The sequence below is a fragment of the Podarcis filfolensis genome (genome assembly GCF_964270895.1).
Source record: "Podarcis filfolensis genome assembly, chromosome: 1".
NCBI lineage: Eukaryota > Metazoa > Chordata > Lepidosauria > Squamata > Lacertidae > Podarcis > Podarcis filfolensis.
This window is the reverse complement of record NC_139604.1, coordinates 131,034,786-131,058,933: the sequence shown is the minus strand read 5'-3', so window position 1 is coordinate 131,058,933 and position 24,148 is coordinate 131,034,786. Positions and strand designations below refer to the sequence as shown.

The 24,148-nt window shown below is 47.4% G+C and overlaps 1 protein-coding gene across 1 annotated transcript in view; it reads right to left on the bottom strand.

Moving 5' to 3' along the window:
• Positions 1–3,960: 3,960 nt before the first annotated feature.
• Positions 3,961–24,148, bottom strand: part of LOC310765020 (uncharacterized protein) — a 183,275-nt gene continuing 163,087 nt past the window's right edge. The window contains exon 2 of the mRNA XM_083619478.1: positions 3,961–4,060. The gene's annotated coding sequence lies outside the window, so the exon portion shown is untranslated. The remainder of the gene's footprint in view (positions 4,061–24,148) is intronic.

Below are 24,148 nucleotides of genomic sequence, written 5' to 3'. Positions count from 1 at the left end.
ACGTTAGAAAGCATGCACCACTATAGCTCCCCTTCCATCCTGACCACTGCCCCCCCCCAATGCTGCCACCACAACTGAAGCATCCCAGGCCCCCAGAGATGATTTGGGCAAACTCCAAGAGATATTAGCAGCTCCGACGAATTTCTCGGATCAAATTGCCAAGGCTGCTGAAAGCTTTGGCCGGCTGTTTCAAAGGGATCGACAACATCTTTCTGGGTCTGGGTTTTTTTAAAAGCATTTCTCATGTCGAAAAACAAAACCCTCCAGCTGCCGACCCTTGCGCAATCCCCATATGCTGCGCCTTGAGGCCTGCGATGGCTAATGCATCCCAGGGCAGCTTCTTTTCTTGGGGAAACTGCACCGGGCCTGATTCCGACAGGGAGGCAGAGAAAGCTCTGTTGATCGAGTGCCAGGAACGCCTTTCGAGCAGACCAGCTTGTTCATACCCTCCGACATTTCTCCAGTGAAAATGGGAACATCCCATTCCACATCAGAAAGCTTCTCCCACAATGGATCTCGCTGAACACATAGAATTCTTCTTCCTCTTTGGCAATCACTCGTAGCTAAGATTGCCTTCCATGAACACGGTCTTAACAGTGAGTCCGTAAGGGTCTGTGGAGGCCAATTCTGGATCCACACGTCCTTCCACAGTGGGGACATAGGTTTCCGGGCAGGAGTTGATGACGGTGTGGATTTGCCAAGCGTGCCTTCCTCTTAGCCCGTTTCTCCCTTGCGTCCTGAGTTCGAGTGTCTTCAGAGTTCATGACACCTTTGGTAAAGGCTGTTCTCCAACTGGAGCGCTCACAGGCAAGTGTTTCCCAATTGTTAGTGTTTATACTACATTTTTTAAGATTTGCCTTGAGAGAGTCTTTAAACCTCTTTTGTTGACCACCAGCATTACGCTTTCCATTTTTAAGTTCGGAATGGAGTAGTTGCTCTATCCAGCACCATAATTCAAAAGCACGAATTCTTCGGCGATCACCCTTCTTTATGGTCCAGCTCTCACTTCTGTACATCACTACTGGGAAAACCATAGCATTAACTATACAGACCTTTGTTGGCAAGGTGATGTCTCTGCTTTTTAAGATGCTGTCTAGGTTTGTCACTGCTTTTCTCCCAGGAAGCAGGCTTCTTTTAATTTCGTGACAAATCGTCACAACTTTTAGGTATCGGCGGTTAGGCATTGGAATATGTTTGTGTATTGGAGGGCAGGGTGTGGCCATCGCCTACCCCTCCACTTTATGGGTATTCCGGTAAAGGAATACGGAGGTCGTGGATCCGGCCCGACGCCCTTGCTGGTGGCTAGGCCCATGGCACGACCCCCGGTGACATCAGGAGGAGCTTCCAGTGGTATTTGCATCAACAGGCTCCTCCCACTGGTGGTTAACCCTCGTTAGACTCACCCCTCCCTGAGGGGGTGGAGTCATGCTCTTTTTTTTTTATCCAATGCCTAAGCCAATACCTCTCACATGCTGTAATCCATAAAGTTGTGGCCTTTTTTAGCACATTAACCTAATATACTGTGTCCATGTGTCCATGAAAGCCAGTGTGATGTAGTGGTTAAGAGCGGTGGACTCGTAATCTGGGGAACCGGGTTCGCTTCCCCGCTGCTCCACATGCAGCTGCTGGGTGACCTTGGGCCAGTCACACTTCCTTGAGGTCTCTCAGCCCCACTCACTTCACAGAGTGTTTGTTGGGGGGGAGGAAGGGAAAGGAGAACGTTAGCTGCTTTGAGACTCCTTCGGGTGGTGATAAAGCGGGATATCAAATCCAAACTCCTCTTCTTCTTCTTTCTTATCCCCAAGTGGGTGGAGGGTCCTTGAATCATAAAGGGCAGATCCCAGACCGAGATCCCTCCTTTCTTCCGCCATCCAGCCCCTCGCTCCCACCCCCAGCAATAAAACAAACCCATGTAATTCTGCAGAAAAAGGGTTATCGCTTCATGTCAGGTGGACGGTTGGGGTGGGTGTATGGGGAGGCGGGGAAGGGGGGAGATAATTATCCATTGTGAATCCTCCCGGCTTTTGTCTCCCTCTGAAGGGCTATTAAGTGACCCAGGGTGGCTGCAGACAGATACCTGCAAACAAAAGGATCAAGGGGAGAGAGCACAAAGCCCCCTGTGTCACCGTCCCCCTCCCCACCCTCGGTGCAGCTGCAGGAGACACAGACCAGGTGGTTCCAAAGGCCCCTTTTGTCTGAAGCTGTCAGGATGGAGAAGCTGATTCATCTCCTGTTCCATCCCCAAACTCTCTGTCAGCTGCGTCAAGAAGACATCTCTTCTCCCCCCCCATCTCTCTCTCTCTCGTCTGCCCCTCCTTGCCCCCCGCCCACCCGATCAGGAAGTCTGCAATGACATGCCTACGCCTTAAGCTCCCTTAATGTGGTCCGGGGTTTAAACACTTCATGCCGAAAGTGGATAATTGCTGTCGGTGGGCTTTTAATAGCTGACACAGGTGCCTTTGAACAAAGGTCAGGAATCAAGTGCATCTCTCCTGGAGAGCCTTTTTCTGGCTTGCGTGGGCCCCCACCCCCATGCGCCTCCACCGGCAAACGTATCTACCACACCCCCAAAGAAGGCAGCTCTTCTTATTATCGAGATCCCCTCAGGAGCCTGGAGGGAACTGTTACTCATTTAGGCCTGCGTGTTCCAAATAAGAGGGGAAAACAGAGCCACATGTGCGAGGGGTCCCTCCGACTCTCCCCCATTGCCCCCCAGGGGAGCTGCACCACAGAAAAATAGGTGGTCACAACCGGCAATCTCTCTCTCTCTCTCTCTCTCTCTCTCTCTCTCTCTTTCTCTCTTTCTCTCTTTCTCTCCCCTGTTAATTGAATCATCTGCTCCTCTCAACCAGAGTCGGGAATGGAGGAGAGTTTGCCACAGGACGAAAGGGCAGACAGAAGAACTTTGGGAATACGCTGGGGCTTTCTGGGATAAGGAAACCAAAAGAAATGGTTATGCATTATTTGTTTTGTTGCATTTGTGATCTGCTTCCTAGATAAGCAGAGGGAAACCATGACCTGCTAGTTCCAGGGTTCCCAATGTGGGGCACACACACCACAGGGGGGCAATTGGATTTTTAAGGGGGGCAAATCGAAGAATGAGTTATTAACAGTGAATAGCCTTTTAGGCTTCCTCGACATGAATAGGAGTTCACTTTTTGAATAATAAGAATGATATGTCGCGGGGGCAGCATGAGGATTTTAGAGATGCTTTGGTGGGGCATGGCCAAAAATTGGTTTGGAACCACCGTGCTAGATCAAGCTAAAGATCCATTTAAGAGGAGGGTCCACTAAGGTTGTTGGGGCACAGTCCCAAGCTATTACCTCTCTCGCCCTGATCTCGCCACTGTGATCCACGCGACGGTCACCTCTAGACTGGATTATTGTAACTCGCTCTATGTGGGGCTGCCCTTGAGACTGACCCAGAAACTCCAGCGGGTGCAGAATGCCGCGACGAGACTCCTTAAGGGGTCCTCGCTGCGAGATCACATTCACCCGGTGCTATACCAGCTGCACTGACTCCCGGTGGAGTACAGGATCAGGTTTAAGGTGCTGGTTTTAACCTTTAATGCCCTATACAGCCTAGGACCCTCGTACCTACGGGACCGCCTCTCCTGGTATGTCCCACGGAGGAACTTAGGATCTTCAAACAAAAACATCTTGGAGGTCCTGGGCCACAGGGAGGTTAGGCTGGCCTCAACCAGAAACAGGGCTTTTTCGGCTGTGGCTCCGATCTGGTGGAACGCTCTGTCACAAGAGACTAGGGCCCTGCGGGACTTGACATCTTTCCGCAGGGCCTGCAAGACAGAGCTGTTCCACCAGGCCTTTGGCCAAGACACAGCCTGACCCCCTCCTCTGGCAATCTTCACAGAACTCTAGCCCAATGTTTGCCATCAATTTGATTTGAATTAATTTTATAATGAAATGATTTTAGAATTTTGTATTATTTTATTGTTGTTAGCCGCCCTGAGCCCGGCTTCGGCTGGGGAGGTGGGATATAAATAAAAATTATTATTATTATTATTATTATTATTATTATTATTATTATTATTAAAATCCCCTTGCAACATCTCAAAATTATCACTTGGCTGGGAGACTGCATTGCAAAATTCAGAGAAGTGCAAATTTCAAAGGCTGGCTGTCTTTCAGGCTGCATGCCCTTCTCATGAACACTAGTGTGCCATGGACCATGCCACCCTCTGGCTCTGAATTCCAGTTGATAGGGGTGAATTATTGGAGAGCACTGCTGAGTTTATGTCCTGCTTGCAGGTTTGCCTTAAGCATCTGTTTGGGCACGGTGAGACTAGGATGCTGGACTGGAGAGCCAGTGTGGTGTAGTGGTTAAGAGCGGTAGTCTCGTAATCTGGGGAACCGGGTTCGCGTCTCCGCTCCTCCACCTGCAGCTGCTGGGTGACCTTGGGCCAGTCACACTTCTCTGAAGTCTCTCAGCCCCACTCACCTCACAGAGTGTTTGTTGTGGGGGAGGAAGGGAAAGGAGAATGTTAGCCGCTTTGAGACTTCTTAAAGGGAGTGAAAGGCGGGATATCAAATCCAAACTCTTCTTCTTCTTCTTCTGGAGAGGTCTTTGGTCTGATTCAGCAGAGCTCTTCTTACAATAGTTAGAACAATGATCACGGACTGCCCCGAGGAAAAACAAATGAAAACCCGAATCTTGGCTGATTTGTTTTTATTCAACTAATTAGGAAAAATGTATTCTGACATTTTTCCAAACTACCTAATATACCTTACGTAGTGTTTCTTCCTGTGACCTTTGTGTGTGAAAGAAAATCAAAACCATTTAACTAAATCAGTATTTACATTCAAAATTAAAGAGCGGCAAAGCCAACGAGAGAGGGGGGAAAGTAGCTGAACTTATACGAAGCCTGAAAATTGGTTTATCTATATACCATGGGTAAGCAAACTAAGGCCTGGGGCCGGATGCGACCCAATAGCCTTCTTAATCCGGTCCAGTAATCAGCGTGTTTTTACATGAGTAAAATGTGTCCTTTTATTTAGAATGCATCTCTGGGTTATATGTGGGGCCTGCCTGGTGTTTTTACATGAATAGATTGTGTGCTTTTATTTCAAATACATCTCTGGGTTATTTGTGGAGCATAGGAATTCATTCATTTCCCCCCAAAAAATCTAGTCCGGCCCCCCACAAGATCTGAGGGGCAGTGGACCGTCCCCCTGCTGGAAAAGTTTGCTGACCCCTGCTATATATGCACAGAACACAGTGGTACCTCGGGTTAAGAACTTAATTCATTTTGGAGGTCCGTTCTTAACCTGAAACTGTTCTTAACCTGAAGCACCACTTTAGCTAATGGGGCGTCCTGCTGCCTCCCCGCGATTTCTGTTCTTATCCTGAAGCAAAGTTCTTAACCCGAGGTACTATTTCTGGGTTAGCGGAGTCTGTAACTTGAAGCGTCTGTAACCTGAAGTGTCTGTAACCCGAGGTACCACTGTACACACATACACACAAACCACAATCCTACCCATGTATCCATTGTCTCCACATGTATGAAGGAAGATTGTGTAAAGTTAAAAGGTAAAGGGACCCCTGACCATTAGGTCCAGTCGTGGACGACTCTGGGGTTGCGGTGCTCATCTCACTTTACTGGCCAAGGGAGCCGGCGTACAGCTTCTGGGTCATGTGGCCAGCATGACTAAGCCGCTTCTGGCGAACCAGAGCAGCGCACGGAAACGCCGCTTACCTTCCCGCCGGAGCGGTACCTATTTATCTACTTGCACTTTGATGTGCTTTTGAACTGCTAGGTTGGCAGAAGCAGGGACCGAGCAACGGGAGCTCACCCCGTCGCGGGGATTCGAACCGCCGACCTTCTGATCGGCAAGTCCTAGGCTCTGTGGTTTAACCCACAGCGCCACCTGCATCCCTATGTGTAAAGTTGGGGCAGAGCAATTCTATACTCGTATTGTACCAAGATTGAATATTGCCACTTCCTGGAGTGAAGCAGGTGAAAGCCGTTGAATTGCTCAGGTTTCGCAGCTAGGGGACCGACAACCCTGACTTGAGATATTTGCTCTTGACCGCGCTCATTCTGGGCTGCAACTCCACCTTGGGCGAGTAAGGGTCAAAGATGCTCTTAGATCCCCACCTCCCATGTGTGACCGGTGGTGATATGTGTGAGAGAGTCAAAAGAGGTGATGTTCACATGGCCTCCAAAGACTTCTCTGTGATCTAAGCTGGTTTGACCCCTCATCACGGTGTACCTCACACCTGTGTTTTCCTTAAAAGTCTTGCCTCAGTGCTCCCAGCTGGTGACTTCAGTGGCGCAATGTCAGCAGGAACCAGCTGGGTTCTCAGACATTCTTCCAGCACGGAGGTGAGCGAGCGATTTTCAGAAAGTTTTCCTGGTCCAGCCCGCAATGACCCGGCCTGGACAGCTTTTTAAACTCACAGAGGATGCGTCTGCTCAGGCTCGCTAAAGCCTTTATAACTGTTCTAGTATTTTCCCCTTATTCCCTCATAAAAGATAAGACACGACACAGTCTTCTATAAAAGTATAAAAAGAGTTTACTCACATTCTGTTCACAATCGGATCCCAGAAGGCAGACTTAGCTTAGAAAAGTAACATACACCTGGAAACTATCTCATAAGGAGACAGTCCCTTTGTCCTCTCTTGGCTGGAGCATCTTTGGCTAAGCAGATGTTGCTTCTTCGATGCATGTGGTGAAAAAGAGAGAGCTTTTGTCATTACCTGCACAGGGGAGGCCACACCCACCTCTGTTGTTGTTTAGCCGTTTAGTCGTGTCTGACTCTTGGTGACCCCATGGACCAGAGCATGCTAGGCACTCCTGTCTTCCACTGCCTCCCGCAGTTTTGTCAGACTCATGTTGGTAGCTTCGAGAACAGTGTCCAACCATCTCGCCCTCTGTCATCCCCTTCTCCTTGTGCCCTCCATCTTTCCCATCATCAGGGTCTTTTCCAGGGAGTCTTCTCTTCTTATGAGGTGGCCAAAGTCTTGGAGCCTCATCTTCAGGATCTGTCCTTCCAGTGAGCACTCGGGGCTGATTTCCTTCAGAATGGAGAGGTTTGATCTTCTTGCAGTCCATGGGACTCTCAAGAATCTCCTCCAGCACCATAATTCAAAAGCATCAATTCTTCGGTGATCAGCCTTCTTTATGGTCCAGCTCTCACTTCCATACATCACTACTGGGAAAACCATAGCTTTAACTATACGGACCTTTGTTGGCAAGGTGATGTCTCTGCTTTTTAAGATGATGCCTTGCCGTGGCGAAGGGGCTTGAATAACTCAGAGAAGCTATGAGCTATGCCGTGCAGGGCCACCCAAGATGGACAGGTCATAGTGGAGAGTTTTGACCAAACGTGATCCACCTGGAGCAGGAACCGGCAAGCCACTCCAGTATCCCTGCTAAGAAAACTCCATGGACAAACCTCGACACCCACCTCTAGTCACATGCAAAGGAAGTCTGTCCCAGCCCAGAAGGAAACAGGAAGTTTACCTGCTGGCTGGACAAACATTCCTCCCCTTGTGTAAACATGTTCACTCTAGGAATGTTGTGCTTGACTGTTCTTGTGTTTCACATCCCACAAAATGTTCATTCCTCAGATCATAAGAAGAGCCTGCCCACTGGATCAGGCCAGTGGTTTATCTGGACCAACATCCTGTTCCCACAATGGCTAAGCAGGTGATCGAAGAGCAGGTGTTTTCATTATTATTACAATCAATCAGTGTATAAATTTTATTAAATAAATAGTTTAGGAATAAGAAAACATCCACAATAAAGCAATGTCACATGTCAATGCAATTAAAACAACTTTGAATCCAATAGTGAGGCTGACTGGGGCAAAATCCTCCCTTCTGAAGTCTTGTTGAAAGAGAGAGGTGCTTTGGGTGGCCGCGAACGTTCATCCACAAATGTTCATCCTGCTTAGAGTAGGTCCATTGAAATCAATGGGCATGACTAACTTAAGTCCGTTAATTTCACTGGGTCAGCTCTGAGCAAACCTTAGCTGGATCCTTGGTCTCTGTGCTGTGATTTAAGTTTGTTTAAAAAATATTTTATTTTATAGAGAGGTCTTTCGAGGGCACAGTTTTGAGTCCAATCTTGGAAGACCGGCCAGATATCTTAAAATGAAAATAGTACAAAATGAAAATACAGAGCAATTGGAGTAAATGTTTGGTCCACTGGGCTTCTCATTTGAGAAAGGTAGAACACCGTTTCTTTCAAAACTCCAGCTCTTTGTTGTGGTTAGGATGGTAAATCTATTAGCAGAGCTGAGGCACTTAACAAGTTGAGCGGCTGAAGGGAGAGCCCTTCTGGATTTGGGGCCTGTCTGCGAACCTCTCCGAGTGACGAGTTTTTCTGAGAAGGCCCACCACCCACCATGACCATCAGGGATTTTTCTTATTTCCTCAAAACTGTAATGATGGATGGCAGCAGTGGGCTTAAAATGCAAGGCTTGGCTCCGTCCAGGAACCTCGTTTTCAAAGGCAATGATGCAGCGAAGAGTAATTTCTATCAGTGCATCTCGCTGAAAGGGAATCGTTCCTAACAAGGCCCACGAGAAAGGATGTTAATTTGAGTACAGGACCTGTTTTCTCCGGGTTAGGGACTGTTTTCTGTGTCAAGGCTCAGTCACAGAATGTGTGAGGAAAGGGTGATGGCTGCCATTAGAGCATGTGCAAAGCACATTTCTGTACCCAACAAGTAACGGCTGTTTATTTGGGGACAAAGGGTAATATTCAACTAAGTTCTAAGTTCTAGAATACCAATTGAAGCTAATGGGCATAAGTAAATTAGCATTTCAACATTCTTCTTCTTCTTCTTCTTCTTCTTCTTCCTCTTCCTCTTCCTCTTCCTCTTCCTCTTCTTCTTTATCCTCCCTTCATCCTAAGGTCCCAGAGTGGGCTACAACAATTTAAAACTCCAAGAACCCTATCACTTGCAGGATTTTGAAAGCAGCTCAGCTTAGGAGTCTGCTGTGGACTTTATCACAGCAAGGATTTTGACGCAAAGAACCCTCTCTGGGATCAGAGAAAGCAAAGACTATTTTTAACAACTGTAAATAGAGGTATATTAGTGGCACATGCTGGTGTTGGCCTAGTAGAGACAACTCGGCTAAACGGCTATTTTTTGTGGTGAGCTTAACCGCTTGGCTGAACTTCTGCAGCCCATATATCCCACAACCCCAACAAATGGGAGTGAGAAAAGGTGCTCACCTGAGGATCCTAGCACCTGGGTGGGTTTGTATAGGAAGACATGGTCTCTCCGGTAGCCTGGACCCAAGCTATATATAACAAGCCCAGCTGCTAACAACAGAACCATAGAATCATAGAATTGTAGATTTGGAAAGGACCCCAAAGATCATCTAGTCCAACCCTTTGCAATGCAGAAATCTCAGCTAAATCATCCATGACAGATGGCCATCCAACCCCTGCTTAGAAAACCTACAAGGATGGAGAGTCCACAACCTCCAGAGGGAGTCCGTTTCACTGTCAAACAGCTCTTACTGTGAGAAAGATCTTCCTGATGTTTAGTTGGAATCTCCTTTCTTGTAACTTAAATCCACTGAATTGAGTTCTACCCTCCAGAGCAGGGTTTTTGGAGGTTTTTAAGAAGAGGTTGGCTGGCCATCTGTCATAGATGACTCTTAGTCATCCAACTCTACAACTCTTCCAACTCTACAACTCTATTATTCTATGATTTCATGTGACAGCCCTTAAGATATTTGAAGGTGGCTAACATATCTGGTGCTTGAGAAGACTCTGGAGAGTCCCATGGACTGCAAGAAGATCAGACCTCTCCATTCTGAAGGAAATCAGCCCTGAGTGCTCACTGGAAGGACAGATCGTGAAGCTGAGGCTCCAAGACTTTGGCCACCTCATGAGAAGAGAAGACTCCCTGGAAAAGATCCTGATGCTGGGAAAGGTGGAGGGCACAAGGAGAAGGGGACGACAGAGGACGAGATGGTTGGGCAGTGTTCTCGAAGCTACCAGCATGAGTTTGACCAAACTGCGGGAGGCAGTGGAAGACAGGAGTGCCTGGTGTGCTCTGGTCCATGGGGTCATGAAGTCGGACACGACTAAATGACTAAACAACAACAACAACAAATTTCCTCTCAGTCTCCTCTTTTCCAGTAACAAACCAATAAGAGATGAACCAATAAGAGATTTAAATGCAGTATCGGCATTCTGAAGTAATTGCATGAGGAAAGAAGGGGGTGGAGGAAATGTTTGTTAGAAGACAGAGCCCGCCCTCCCAGGAGGCAAGGTGAGGTAGCTGCCTCAGGTGGCAGATACTGGAGGGTGGTGAATGGACAGAGCTGTTCATGCATACACCTTGTGGCATATCCTGCACCTCTTAGCTGATCTTAGCTCAGGTGCAACCAAGGATATGAAGTAAGATTCAATTGCCATTCCCTGGGCATCCTTTTCTCCTTTGCCTCAGGCGGCAAAACATCTTGAACCAGCCTTGCACTCTGCCCACCCTGCCCACCCCTAATGAAAATGTGGAACTTGTTTACTTCCCAACAATGAACATCACACTTGTGTGGGTTCCCACCCACCCACCCTTGAAAGCCAAATTGATACTGCCTTCTAATTCTCTACCTCATTTTCTAGGAAAAGGTTCAGGGAGCTTTTTTAAAAAATACCCGAAACAACTGGTAACAAATGATTCATTTCCTCTGGCGCTTTTTAAACATTTATTTTTAGTCTTTATTGACCAAGAAGCTGCGCTGGCCCACACTCCCTCCTTCACCTGCGCATGTGTATTGGGCTGGCAAAACTCGATCTCGCCTCATCTCTCAGGCCAGAGGCCTTCAAACCGCAGGTCACTGCAGCTTTCTAAACACCCTCAGGGAGCCAAGCTCTTTTTCTGAGAGCGCCAGACGAAGTGAAATCTACCGTGCACGTTTATATGATGCTTAGCTCCACTTAGTCTTGTATTTTATTCCATATGAAGGATTTGCCTTTTCCTATTTGCAAGACAATCTCACAGTGGGCTTTGAGCAAGAATTAGCCAGTGAGGAATGCGGACGGAAACGTTGTTCCTAAATGTCTTTGCCGTTCCTTCGTGCACACTGGAAGGAACAAAGATCCACTAAGAAGAACAATATTAAGGCAATCACAGAATTGTAGAGTTGGAAGGGACACCATGAGTCATTTTGGGGGACAGGGGGTGGGCAGGTGTGGAGGACTCCCTGGTCCTGAATGGGACAACTGTGTCCCTGAAGGATCAGGTGTGCAGCCTGGGAGTCAATTTGGACACACAGCTGTCCATGGAGGTGCAGGTCCATTCTGTGTCCAGGGCAGCTGTCTACCAGCTCCATCTGGTGCGCAGGATGAGACCCTATCTGCCCACAGACTGTCTTGCCAGAGTGGTGCATGCTCTGGTTATCTCCCATTTGGACTACTGCAATGCGCTCTACATGGAGCTACCTTTGAAGGTGACCTGGAAACTTCAACTAATCCAGAATGCGGCAGCTAGACTGGTGACTGGGAGCGGCCGCCGAGACCGCATAACGCCAGTCCTGAAAGACCTACATTGGCTCCCAGTACGTTTCCGAGCACAATTTAAAGTGTTGGTGCTGACCTTTAAAGCCCTAAACGGCCTCGGCCCAGTATACCTGAAGGAGCGTCTCCACCCCCATCGTTCAGCCCGGACACAGATCCAGTGCCAAGGGCCTTCTGACGGTTCCCTCACTGCGAGAAGCCAAGTTACAGGGAACCAGGCAGAGGGCCTTCTCGGTAGTGGCGCCCGCCCTGTGGAACGCCCTCCCACCAGATGTCAAAGAGATAAGCAACTACCAGACTTTTAGAAGACATCTGAAGGCAGTCCTGTTTAGGGAAGCTTTTAATGTTTGATGCATTACTGTATTTTAATATTTTCTTGGAAGAAGCCCAGAGTGGCTGGGGAAGCCCAGCCAGATGGGCGGGGTATAAATAATAAATTATTATTATTATTATTATCATCATCATCATCATCATCGTCGTCATCGTCATCATCTAGTCCAACCCCCTGCTATGCAGGAATCTCAGCTACAGCATCCCTGACAGATGGCCATCCAACGTCTACTTAAAAACCTCCATGGAAGGAGAGTCCACAACCTCCCGAGGGATACTTTTCCACTGTTGAACAGCTCTTGCTGTCAGAAAGTTCTTATTGATGTTTAGTCGGAATCTCCTTTCTCGCAACTTGAAGCCATGGGTTCGAGTCCTACCTTCCAGACCAGGAGAAAACAATCTTGCTTTAAAATAATAAGTAAATAAATAAAAGTCACACACCCTTCTCTAGTTGCGATTCTTCCATTAGATGACCCTTCCTTCCAATTCTGTGATTCTAACAGTGGCATTCCTCCCCTGAATTAAAAGCCTTCCGTGGATGCAAGCAGCCTGTTTCATTTGCGCAAGGCAAAATCCAGGATCCAGCTCATAGTAAAGAGGAAGAATGTGAACCAACTTCTCTGCCCCCAGGAGCTTACATTGCAAAAAAAGGGTAGTAATATTTAACAGAGGGACGCGGGTGGCGCTGTGGGTTAAACTACAGAGCCTAGGACTTGTCGATCAGAAGGTCGGAGGTTCGAATCCCCACGATGGGGTGAGCTCCTGTTGCTCAGTCCCAGCTCCTGCCAACCTAGCAGTTCAAAAGTGCAAGTAGATAAATAGGTACCGCTCCAGCGGGAAGGTAAACTGCGTTTCCGTGCACTGCTCTGGTTCGCCAGAAGCGGCTTAGTCCTGCTGGCCACATGACCCGGAAGCTGTACGCTGGCTCCCTCGGCCAGTAAAGCGAGATGAGCGCCACAACCCCAGAGTCGGTCACGACTGGACCTCATGGTCAGGGGTCCCTTTACCTTTTAATATTTAACAGATAACTGGCACAAAAAATCGTAATATGTGAAATATCTGATGGCTGCTTGGGGGGAAATATTCAAACATCCAGAGCCTGTCTGGAGAATATCCAACATGAAAATTCAGAGGGGTGTTAGCAGAATCAAGCACATTTCACTTTGGACCTCGCGAGTTGCAACTGAGCAGGGCTTCAGGCTAGCTTCACGAGAGAGCCTGCTAATGACATGATATTTTGCCATAGTCAGAAGGATAATTTGCCTTGTGGCTTCCTGTATTTTGCTTCCAGGCAGCCCTGACCGAGAAGTGCTCAACTTGTCACCTTTGTCCCGCGGTTGATTGGAGGATCTGAAAACTCACTTAAAGGAGCCAGTGATTTTTTTTTTCCACGCTCCCTCCGGCGAGCCAAACTTTGCAGCCCAGCTGGGTTTGCTGCTCTACGTACGCTTATCTGTTTTGGTTGTCAGAGTGACATATTTTCCCTTGATCTGCCATGGGAAAGTCATTTATAAAAAGCAGGAAGGAAGTTGCATTGCAGGCGAGTGATGAAGGACTTGGCATAAGCCGTCTTCCCACTTTTCCAGAGCGCTTTCCGGAATCACACCACCACTGGGAATGGTGAAATCCTTTTGACACTGAGCTCAGAGCTCATTCCCGGCATCCATTTGCATTGCAATGCCATGTCTTAATCAGAGGAGGCTGGTCAGAAGGAAATAGGAAGAGGCTTCTGAATCAGGCCAATGGCTCATCTGGTCCCAAATGTCCTGTGGTCAGTCAGAGGTGTGATGGGAATTTTATGGTCTTAGATATATGGTAATGTTCATAAGCGTACCAACCAAGCACGTACATAGATCAGCACAGGAAGACCAACCTGGAACCATTTTGATTCCTAAACTAGGCAAATGTTTTCTCTGCAAGGTCAAAGTGGGAAACCTCCCCATTGTCTCTTTCCTCTCAAATCCTGTCTTAAAGGTAAAGGTAAAGGGACCCCTGACCATTAGGTCCAGTCGTGACCGACTCTGGGGTTGCGGCGCTCATCTCACTTTATTGGCCGAGGGAGCCGGCGTACAGCTTCTGGGTCATGTGGCCAGCATGACCAAGCCACTTCTGACGAACCAGAGCAGCACACGGAAACGCCGTTTACCTTCCCGCCAGAGCGGTACCTATTTATCTACTTGCACTTTTTCAAACTGCTAGGTTGGCAGGAGCAGGGACCGAGCAACGGGAGCTCACCCCGTCGCAGGGATTCGAACTGCCAACCTTCTGATTGGCAAGTCCTAGGCTCTGTGGTTTAACCCACAGCGCCACCCGCATCCCTGTCTTAAGGGCACATTTAAGATATGAATAGGGTGTGAGCCTGTGACCTGGCCCAGGAACTAAGTATTTATCATTACAAAGGACAGGACAGGCTACCCAGGCAATCCAATCAAGTAACCTGCCAGACAGGAGATAAACAACGACAGGAGAAAAACAACATTCAAATTTCTGTTTAAGACCGCCTTTTCTGTGATGTAGGTATGATGTATCTGAGGGGTGGTCTTAGGTTACACCCCTTCTGTGATGTATGTATGATGTTTCTGGGGGTGGTCTTGATCTACAGGGTGTCAATTTCAAAAGTCTTTATAAGGCCTTGCACGCCATTTTTCTGGGTTCCTCCTCCTCTCCTGCGGGTGAGGGGAGCACCCTGTTGCAACAGATCAATAAAGATCAAGCTTACTAGCTGCTTTGCTTCTCAATATTCTCTGGTTGGCCTCTGTTATTCTCTCCTACCAATAGGGAACCTATGTAAGGACTCTATATGGGCTCTTGGATACCCCATAAGGGAAAAGGGCAATTTTTATTTACAACAGAGGCTTGTAGGAAACCAGCAAGCAGGGTCCAGGCACAAGGCTACTCTCCATAGCTGTCAACCGTCCCTTATTTGGTGGGAAACTCCCTTATCCCAGTGCCGTTTCCCGCTGCTGTCCCGGATTGATGATGTCCCTTAAATTTCCCGGGTTTCATGCTCACCCGGCTCGGGAGGGAAGCAGCGGCTCGGGGTCCTCTGCCTCGAGAGAGAGCGCACACGAGCTGCCGCGTCTCCGTCTCTCCCTTTTCCCCCTCAGGGGCGCGTTGTGAGGAGACAGGTGGCGGCAGGCGGCAGGCAGCCCCTCTCTTGCGAGACTTCCGCCCTGCTGCCAGGGGAAGCCAGAGGCGGCAGCGGTGGCTGAGGAGGCAGCCTGAGGAAGGAGGAAGAGGAGGGTATGGGGAGCGATGCAGAAGGGCGGCACTTCAGCAGCCGCCGCGGCACCGCAAGCGCCTCGCGCCAAGATCGCAGGCAGCGTGGGTGAGAGTCTCTCTCCCTCCCTCCCTCTCTCTCAGGCGGGGAAGAGCCGATGGAACTCCTCACACCAGGACGACGGCAGCCCCGACGTGCTGCTTAGCATCCCCTCCAACCAGTGCAGCATCTTAATATACTGATTTCCCCTTCTGCATCCCTTTCATAACTGTATTTTTATAAATCATTTGTCCATCCATAGTTCAAATTTTTACTACAAGTTTTCTGTCAATCCTACCAATGTATGTAACTCTTTACAATAGCTTTTCAAATAAATTATAAACTTTCCCTATCCTTTATTAAAGAGGTTTCTAATTCTGCCTGTAAGCTTTGCCATCTCGACATCGTTCATCAGTTTTGTCTGCCACTCTTCTTTGGTTGGAGTTGTAGACCCTTAGGATCATCTAGTCCAACCCCCTGCAAAACACAGTCAGTTGCAGCCAAAGCAGCATGGCTCCATGAGTGCCGGATTTCTGTATAAGCTAAGCAAAATCCCTTATTTTGGCTGCTGATCCCTTATTTTCAAATCTGTAAGTTGACAGCTATGCCACTCTCCCTTCCGGCAGTTCTCAGCAAATTCAGAAGCATCGAACTGTGGAGTCAGGGCATAGCCATTGACAATATTATTTCCTCCATGAATGTGTCCAATCCTCCACGTTTGTGGGCACCGTTGCCTCTTGTGGCAGGGAGTTCCACAGTCAAACTACGTGCTGTATGTTGTTTTATCTGTCCTGAGTATTCCAACATTCAGCTTCGTTGGCTGACCACGAGTTCTAGCATATTAAGAGAGCCAGTGTGGTGTAGTGGTTAAGACTGGTGGACTCGTAATCTGGTGAACCAGGTTCGCTTCCCCGCTCCTCCACATGCAGCTGCTGGGTGACCTTGGGCCAGTCACACTTCTCTGAAGTCTCTCAGCCCCACTCACCAAACAGAGTGTTTGCTGTGGGAGAGGAAGGGAAAGGAGATTGTTAGCCGCTTTGAGTTGTCTTTGTCCATGGAGTTTTCTTAGCAGGGATACTGGAGTGGCTTGCCGGTTCCTGCTCCAGGTGAATCACGTTTGGTCAAAACTCTCCACTATGACCTGTATATCTTGGGTGGCCCTGCATGGCATAACTCATAGCTTCTCTGAGTTATTCAAGCCCCTTCGCCATGGCAAGGCAATGATCCATGAAGGGGAGCCATTGCTGGAGGAGACTCTTGAGAGTCCCATGGACTGCAAGAAGATCAAACCTATGCATTCTTAAGGAAATCAGCCCTGAGTGCTCATTGGAAGGACAGATCCTGAAGCTGAGGCTCCAAGACTTTGGCCACCTCATAAGAAGAGAAGACTCCCTGGAAAAGACCCTGATGTTGGGAAAGATGGAGGGCACAAGGAAAAGGGGACGACAGAGGACGAGATGGTGGGACAGTGTTCTCGAAGTTACCAGCATTAGTTTGACCAATCTGCGGGAGACAGTGGAAGACAGGAGTGCCTGGCGTGCTCTGGTCCAGGGGGTCACAAAGAGTCGGACACGACTAAACGACTAAACAACAACAGCCGCTTTGAGACTCCTTAGGGTAGTGATAAAGCAGGATATCAAATCCAAAACTCTTCTAGAAAAACTTTTCTCAATTAACTTCTATCTTGACGCCTCTTACTCATCTTGTCCCTAAACGAAGAAGTCCCCATTAATGCAACCTTTCATGGGCATAGCCAAGGGAGGACGGGGGGTGTGGCAGCTGCCCCTTCCCATCAAAATACTAAACTGAAACTAGAAATGGACTAGGCTTACTGTGTGTAGAAAAACGGCATTGGAAAAAAGGAGGAACTGCTGGAAAGGTTTTCAGCAAATCCAAGAAAACTTGTTTTAGTTTAGATTTTTTAAAAAATAAGATGGAAAAAGGTGTGTTCTTTGTAGATTTGCGAAACAGACTCATTAACCATGTGATGCTTCATGCTATGCCTACTAAGTCCAAACCATTTTGCAGCATTTGGGTTCCGTTAATATTAGGGACAGTAGTGATGTATGGAAGTGAGAGCTGGACCATAAAGAAGGCTGATTGCCAAAGAATTGATGCTTTTGAATTCTGGTGCTGGAGGAGACTCTGGAGAGTCCCATGGACTGCAAGAAGATCCAACCTCTCCATTCTGAAGGAAATCCGCCCTGAGTGCTCACTGGACGGACAGATCCTGAAGCTGAGGCTCCAAGACTTTGGCCACCTCATGAGAAGACTCCCTGGAAAAGACCCTGATGTTGGGAAAGATGGAGGGCACAAGAAGAAGGGGACGGCAGAGGACGAGATGGTCGGACAGTGTTCTCGAAGCTACGAACATGAGTTTGACCAAACTGCGGGAGGCAGTGGAAGACAGGAGTGCCTGGCCTGCTCTGGTCCAGGGGGTCACGAAGAGTCGGACACGACTAAACGACTAAACAATATTAGAGACAATCTCCTTTTGTTTCACTGTGGTGGCTTGGTCAAATGGGGGTGGGGTTTTTCAGCTGAACCCCCAAAGCAAAATGAGAGGTGAAGGGTGGAGTAATTGGGGGGGGCAGTGGGAAATTCAGGCCCTGCCTGAATCTATATTTGCCAGAAAACTTTATCAAACCACCATCTTCTCCTCCTCCCTGCATAATATAATAATAATAATAATAATAATAATAATAATAATAATAATAATAATAATAATTTATTATTTATACCCCGCCCATCTGGCTGGGCCTCCCCAGCCACTCTGGGCGGCTTCCATAAAAACCAAAAATACAGTAAAATATCACACGTTAAAAACTTCCCTGAACAGTGCTGCCTTAATATGTCTTCTGAATGTCAGGTAGTTGTTTATCGCTTTGACATCTGGTGGGAGGGTGTTCCACAGGGCGGGCGCCACTACCGAGAAGGCCCTCTGCCTGGTTCCCTGTAACGTGGCTTCTTGCAGCGAGGGAACCGCCAGAAGGCCCTCGGAGCTGGACCTCAGTGTCCGGGCAGAACATTGGGGGTGGAGACGCTCCTTCAGGTATACTGGACCGAGGCCGTTTAGGGCTTTGAAGGTCAGCACCAACACTTTGAATTGTGCTCGGAATTGTGCCCAGTCATTTTTTTAAACTGGTTTTTCAACTGGTGTTGACTTGAATTGCAGCCCACTTATTTGAAAAACTTGGACAGCCGATAATGTAACTGCCCACTTGCTGTTATCTCCATGAGGACCAGGAATCTGGCAAGTTGCTCTCTTCTGAAGCAGGGAGTTTGCTTCCCCCTTCACTGCCCTCATCTGCTGAGAGTGGCATGTGAGTCATGGACGGGGGGGGGGGGGCTTCCTCATCTGGAGCTAAGAGAGCAATCTCCTGGGTATTCCTGGGGAGATAAGTCCCTAAAGAGCTGTGGAACAGAGGCGACTTCTTCTGGAATGTTTTAGAGTCAAAGAGGTAAAGGTAAAGGGACCCCTGACCATTAGGTCCAGTTGTGATCGACTCTGGGGTTTCGGTGCTCATCTCGCTTTACTGGCCGAGGGAGCCGGTGTACAGCTTCTGGGTCATGTGGCCATCATGACTAAGCCGCTTCTGGCAAACCAGAGCAGCGCACGGAAACGCCGTTTACCTTCCCGCCAGAGTGGTACCTATTTATCTACTTGCACTTTGAGGTGCTTTCGAACTGCTAGGTTGGCAGGAGCAGGGACCGAGCAACGGGAGCTCACCCCGTCGCGGGGATTCGAACCGCCGACCTTCTGATTGGCAAGTCCTAGGCTCTGTGGTTTAACCCACAGCACCATCCGCGTCCCTTAAGAGTCAAATAGAGAGAGCCAAATAGAAAACAAAAGGTATGGAAGCCACCACACTTATGTAGGAAGCTGCTTTATTTTATTTTATTTTATTTTATTATTGCATTGCATTGCATTTATAGCCCTCTTTTTCTCCAAGGAGCTTAGGGGTGTGTGCATGGTTCTCCCGCCCCACCCCCTCTCGTTTAATTCCTCACAATAACCCTGCAAGGTAGGATAGGATGAGAGAGGCAGTAACTGGCCAAAGGTCACCCACTCAGCTTCAAGTAGAGATCCGAACCTGGTCTCTCGCAGGTCCTAGTTTGACACTCTAACCACTACATGGTTTTTTAAATTATTATTTAAAATGGACTGTTTATTTATTTAATTTTCAAAGAAAATCTACGCTGCTTTTCTATGCAGAGGCCATCAAAAGCAGCTTAAAGCACGAAAATGAAATACAACATTTTTTTAATAAAAGAAATCAGTGCTACAAAGAACCCAGAACATATTTCAAAAAAGCAGACAAACTCCATAGCATAGTATTGTGGCATTCGTCCCGCAAATGCGACAAAGTTTCTCAAGAATGGTTCGTCAAAGGTGTTTAAGGACTTCTGAAAAACTTGGATCCACCTGTTTCATAGATCACAGAGTTGTAGCGTTGGAAGGGGACCACAAGCATAGCTGCCAACGTTTCCCTTTTTTAAAGGGAAATTCCCTTATTCCGAATAGGATTCCTCGCAAGAAAACGGAAAAGTTGACAGCTATGACCGCAAGGGTCATCCAGTCCAACCCACTGCAATGCAGGAATCTTTTGCCCAACGTGGGGCTTGAACCCTCAGCCCTGAGATTAAGAGTCTTTTTAAAAAAAATTATTTAATCGTTTTTTCAATACAAACAACAACAACAAAAATATACAACGAAAACCACAATAACACTAATAACACAAGTTACCGTATTTTTCGCCCTATAGGACGCACTTTTTCCCCTCCAAAAATGAAGGGGAAATGTGTGTGCGTCCTATTGGGCGAATGCAGGCTTTCGCTGAAGCCTGGAGAGCGAGAGGGGTCGGTGTGCACCGACCCCTCTCGCTCTCCAGGCTTCAGGAGAGCCGCAGCGCCAGCCCCACAAGGTCGGGGGACAGCGGGGAGGCGGAACGCCGCCATCCCGCTGTCTCCCGATGTGCTTTGGAGGCTGACGGCGGGGAGACGCGTGCTTCTCCCCGCCGCCAGCCCCGCAAGCTCCGGGGACAGTGGGGAGGCGCAGCGCGTCTTCCCGCTGTCCCCGGACCTGTTCTGCAGGTGAGCGGCGGGGAGAATAGCGCTTCTCCCCGCTGCCTGCCCCGCAAGCTCCGGGGACAGCCGGCCCCACAAGCGCCTGGGGGGGAAATAAATTTTTTTTTCTTTATTTCACCCCCAAAAAACTTGGTGCGTCCTATGGGCCGGTGCGTCCTATGGGGCGAAAAATACGGTAACAATTCAGATTTGAGTACTGATATACCTGTAACTACACCTTTTTAACAATATTTTCCCACCTCTCCTCCTCCTACTTCCCACCCCTGTCCGCCTTATCACTTAAGTATTTGTTAAGTTGTGGGTGAACATATCAGACAACACAGCGATTCTTCAACAGCTCTTGTTTATTCAGAGGCCAGAATAGAACTGAACTGAAGAGCTCAGTCAACCTGCTTATATAGAGCTCCAGAACAGCGTAACTGTTGCAGCTTTCTAAAACTATCCAATCACTGAACGTCACTTTCGATCCTTCATTTGCATACAAACTATCCAATCACTGAACGTCACTTTCGATCCTTCATTTGCATAACTATCTACAGTATCCCCCTGCTGGCCCAGGGTGAGAACTTCAGTACATAACAGTATTCCTTCCAGATTTCTTCGTATTTATCTGTTCTTAATTTGCGTCAATATGCAATTCGTTCGTAGGTAACTAGTCTGTTCATATTGTCAATCCATGTGCTCAATGGGATCTTTTTGCAGCTCTTCCAATTCATCAAGACAAGTTTTTTTGCTTCCAATATCGCACGATACATCCATTATTATTTTTTTGGCCCACATTTCCGGTATATAATTTAGAATTAAATTCAAATCCCCTAAATAACAATTTCTTTTTATTACTCTTGCTAAGATTGAGAGTCTTATGCTCTGCTGACTGAGCTATCCTCAGCCTCTTGCAGATCTCTTCCATAGCAATGGGGCCATCAGAAAGAAGGTCCTGGCTTCTTCAATATTCTTCAATAGACCCAGCATTCCTTAACCACCAACATACTTCTGGAACTGGCACCGCACTTCCGGAAGGCAGTGCCAGCTTCCAGAAGTACGTTGACTGGAAAGCCGGGGCGGAAGGAGGAAGGAGAGTGGGCAGTGCTTGGGGGCAACCTAAATGGACACGTCTTTTTGGTTCACTTCTTGGTCCCACGCTCTGGTGTGAGCCTACTGACTCGCACCACAGTGCCGGACCAAAAAGTTGCGTCTTTGGGGCCTGCGTTCTGGTGCAGCAGAAGCATGGGAACCGAAAGAGATCATCTGGGATTAGGATCAGATGCCAAGGCGACTTCTGTAAATCTGGGGTGTCAAGCTTAAAACGAGACAGTTGAGCGGTATGGTGGTGTTTGAGGGGACTTGGTCCAGTGGCTGCTGGTGAACAAAAGCGGGTCCCACAGGCTTATTAAATTACACAGTCTTCTAGAGAGGCCTTCCCTGCCCTTGGCTTTCGGCGTGCATTGAAATTAAGCCGTGTTCTCAGTGGAAAAGCATGCCTGCATTATCAGGACGTTCTCAAGGCGAGCTCAAGGCTGAACTTTTCCTGTATTCGTAATACAGGGGTGCCTTGGTACTCAAACGCCTTGGTTCCCAAATGCTGAAAATGCAGAAGTGTTCCAGTTTTTGAATGTTTTTCGGAAGCTGACATATACTCAGAGTCGAGAGTGGATTTCATGCTCTTTATTCAGCTCATAGTGGTGAGGAGGAATGGAGGTTCCCCAGAATGTCTGCTTTATATACATTATTTACACAATGGTCCCCATGTGATTGGATAATTCCAGGATTCACCTGTAGGCCAATCAGGTTGCGGATTCACTTCCACTTGGAGCTGGATTGGGTGGCTCCTGTGGACCAATCAGACTGCTGCATTCTGAATCCTATTGTTCTAGGACCAGTCAGACTGCTGCATTCTGAATCCTATTATTATTGGACCAATCAGACTGCTGCATTTTGGATCCTATGCAACTCAGTACATAACAGAAGCCAAACATCCTATGCGGCCGTTGGCTATTGTTTCCAGGGTGCCTGCACCAATCAGAAGCTGCGCCTTGTTTTTCGAACATTTCGGAAGTCAAACGGACTTCCGGAGCAGATTGAGTTTGGCTCTTTTGTTTTTGCTATTTATTTTGCGTTTTTGTTTCTGAGGCTTTTTCGGTTCATTTGTTTTTGTGACTGTGTGGAACCCAGTCCAGCTACTGATTGATTGATTGATTGATTGTGTGACTGAGGAAAAGGATAAAAGTCCACCATCCAAACAATGACTACCATCAGTGCAGGTAAGAAAAAAAACTTAATTTTAATTTTTATCATCTACAATAGTGTCTTATTTATTTTATAGTACAGTATATTGATCATTGCTTTCATTTTATAGATCAATGGTCTCGTTAGATAGTAAAATTCATGTTCAATTGCTGTTTTAGGGGTTGTTTTTAAAAATCTGGAACGGATTAATCCATTTTGCATTACTTCCTATGGGAAAGGTTTCGGAACGCTTTGGTTTTGGAATGGACTTCCGGAATGGATTAAGTTTGAGAACCAAGGTACCACCGTACTTTCTGAGTATAACAGCATCCTTCCACACACTCTTTTTGCAGTTTTTATACCTCTTCACAGGTAGGCTTTCTATCAAAGCAGGTGCAGTACTATAGTTCCCCAAAACACTTTTTTTTCTGGGGCCAGCTTCCCTCACAGATCTCATGGGTAGGGACTTCATTTTATCTTCCAGCACTCAGCTTCCTTAGATGCCCATGAATTCTAGTATTACGAGAGAGAAAACTTTTCACGATCCAATTTCTCCCTGCCAGACATCGTTTTATAAACCTCTAGAGAGAGTTTGCCAAAGTGGAAGCAATGAACCTGACGATTTTACCCCACTGCTTACTGGTGTGCTGAATCAAAAAGGATTTGAAATCTTCTTTTAATTTGAATTTCCAAACTGAGACACCAATTGGGTATCTGATTGACTTTTTACCAGGGGACAAGTCTCTTTGCACTTCTGAAAAAGTGGCCTTTTTTGCCTTTAGAATGGCAGTTTTAAGGAGAAAAGTTTGTGGAGATGCTAAGTCAAATTCTTCATGGAAGCAAACTCTTGCCTGGTTCCAGTAATTACTTTAACTGTGTGGTGTGTTTTGTTTTTGAAATATACTCAGAGTCGCAAAGTGATTTCATGCTCTTTATTCAGCTCATAGTGGTGAGGAGGAATGAATGAAAGTCCCCTCAAGGTATCTGCTTTATATACATTATTTACACAATGGGCTGCACATGATTGGCTAATTCCGGAATTCTACTGTAAGCCAATCAGGTTGTGGATTCACTTCTATCTGGAGCATGATTGGGTGGTTCCTGCCAACCAATCATACTGCTGCATTGTTCTAGGACCAATCAGACTGCTGCATTCTGAATCCTATTGTTCTAGGACCAATCAGACTGCTGCCTTTTGGATCCTATTGTTCTAGGACCAATCAGACTGCTGCAGTTTGGATCCTATTCAACTCAGTACATAACAGTTTTGTTCTATGTACGGTATCTTGCTTTTTTTGTAATGTCTTCAGCTGCTCAAATGAATAATATTCTATAATATTCTACATCAGACTTCTATCAAGTTGCCTCCATCACCTGTTTCATGGCTGCATAACAAGGGAGTGCTTGCGAAGTGTTTCCAAGACAGTGCTGTATAAATATTAACCCTACCCAGAATAGATCTTGTGGAAGGTGCAAAGAGGCCCTGGCAGGTATAAGCCCAATCTGTGGGGGGGAAATTGTGATAATTATAGTGCTTGATGGGTGCGGACTTTTAAGCCAAAACAGAACAGCCAACAGCTGTGGCTCACCCATCCCATTAAAATGTAATTTTTATTTTCATTTTTTAAAGCACCCATTGATTTGACAGCATGAAATGGCTGCGTAAAGAGAGATTTGAACCGCCACCCCCTTGGGAGCCTGCAGATGTCTTTTTTCCAAAGGGGTGGGTTTCAAGGCTTGGCCG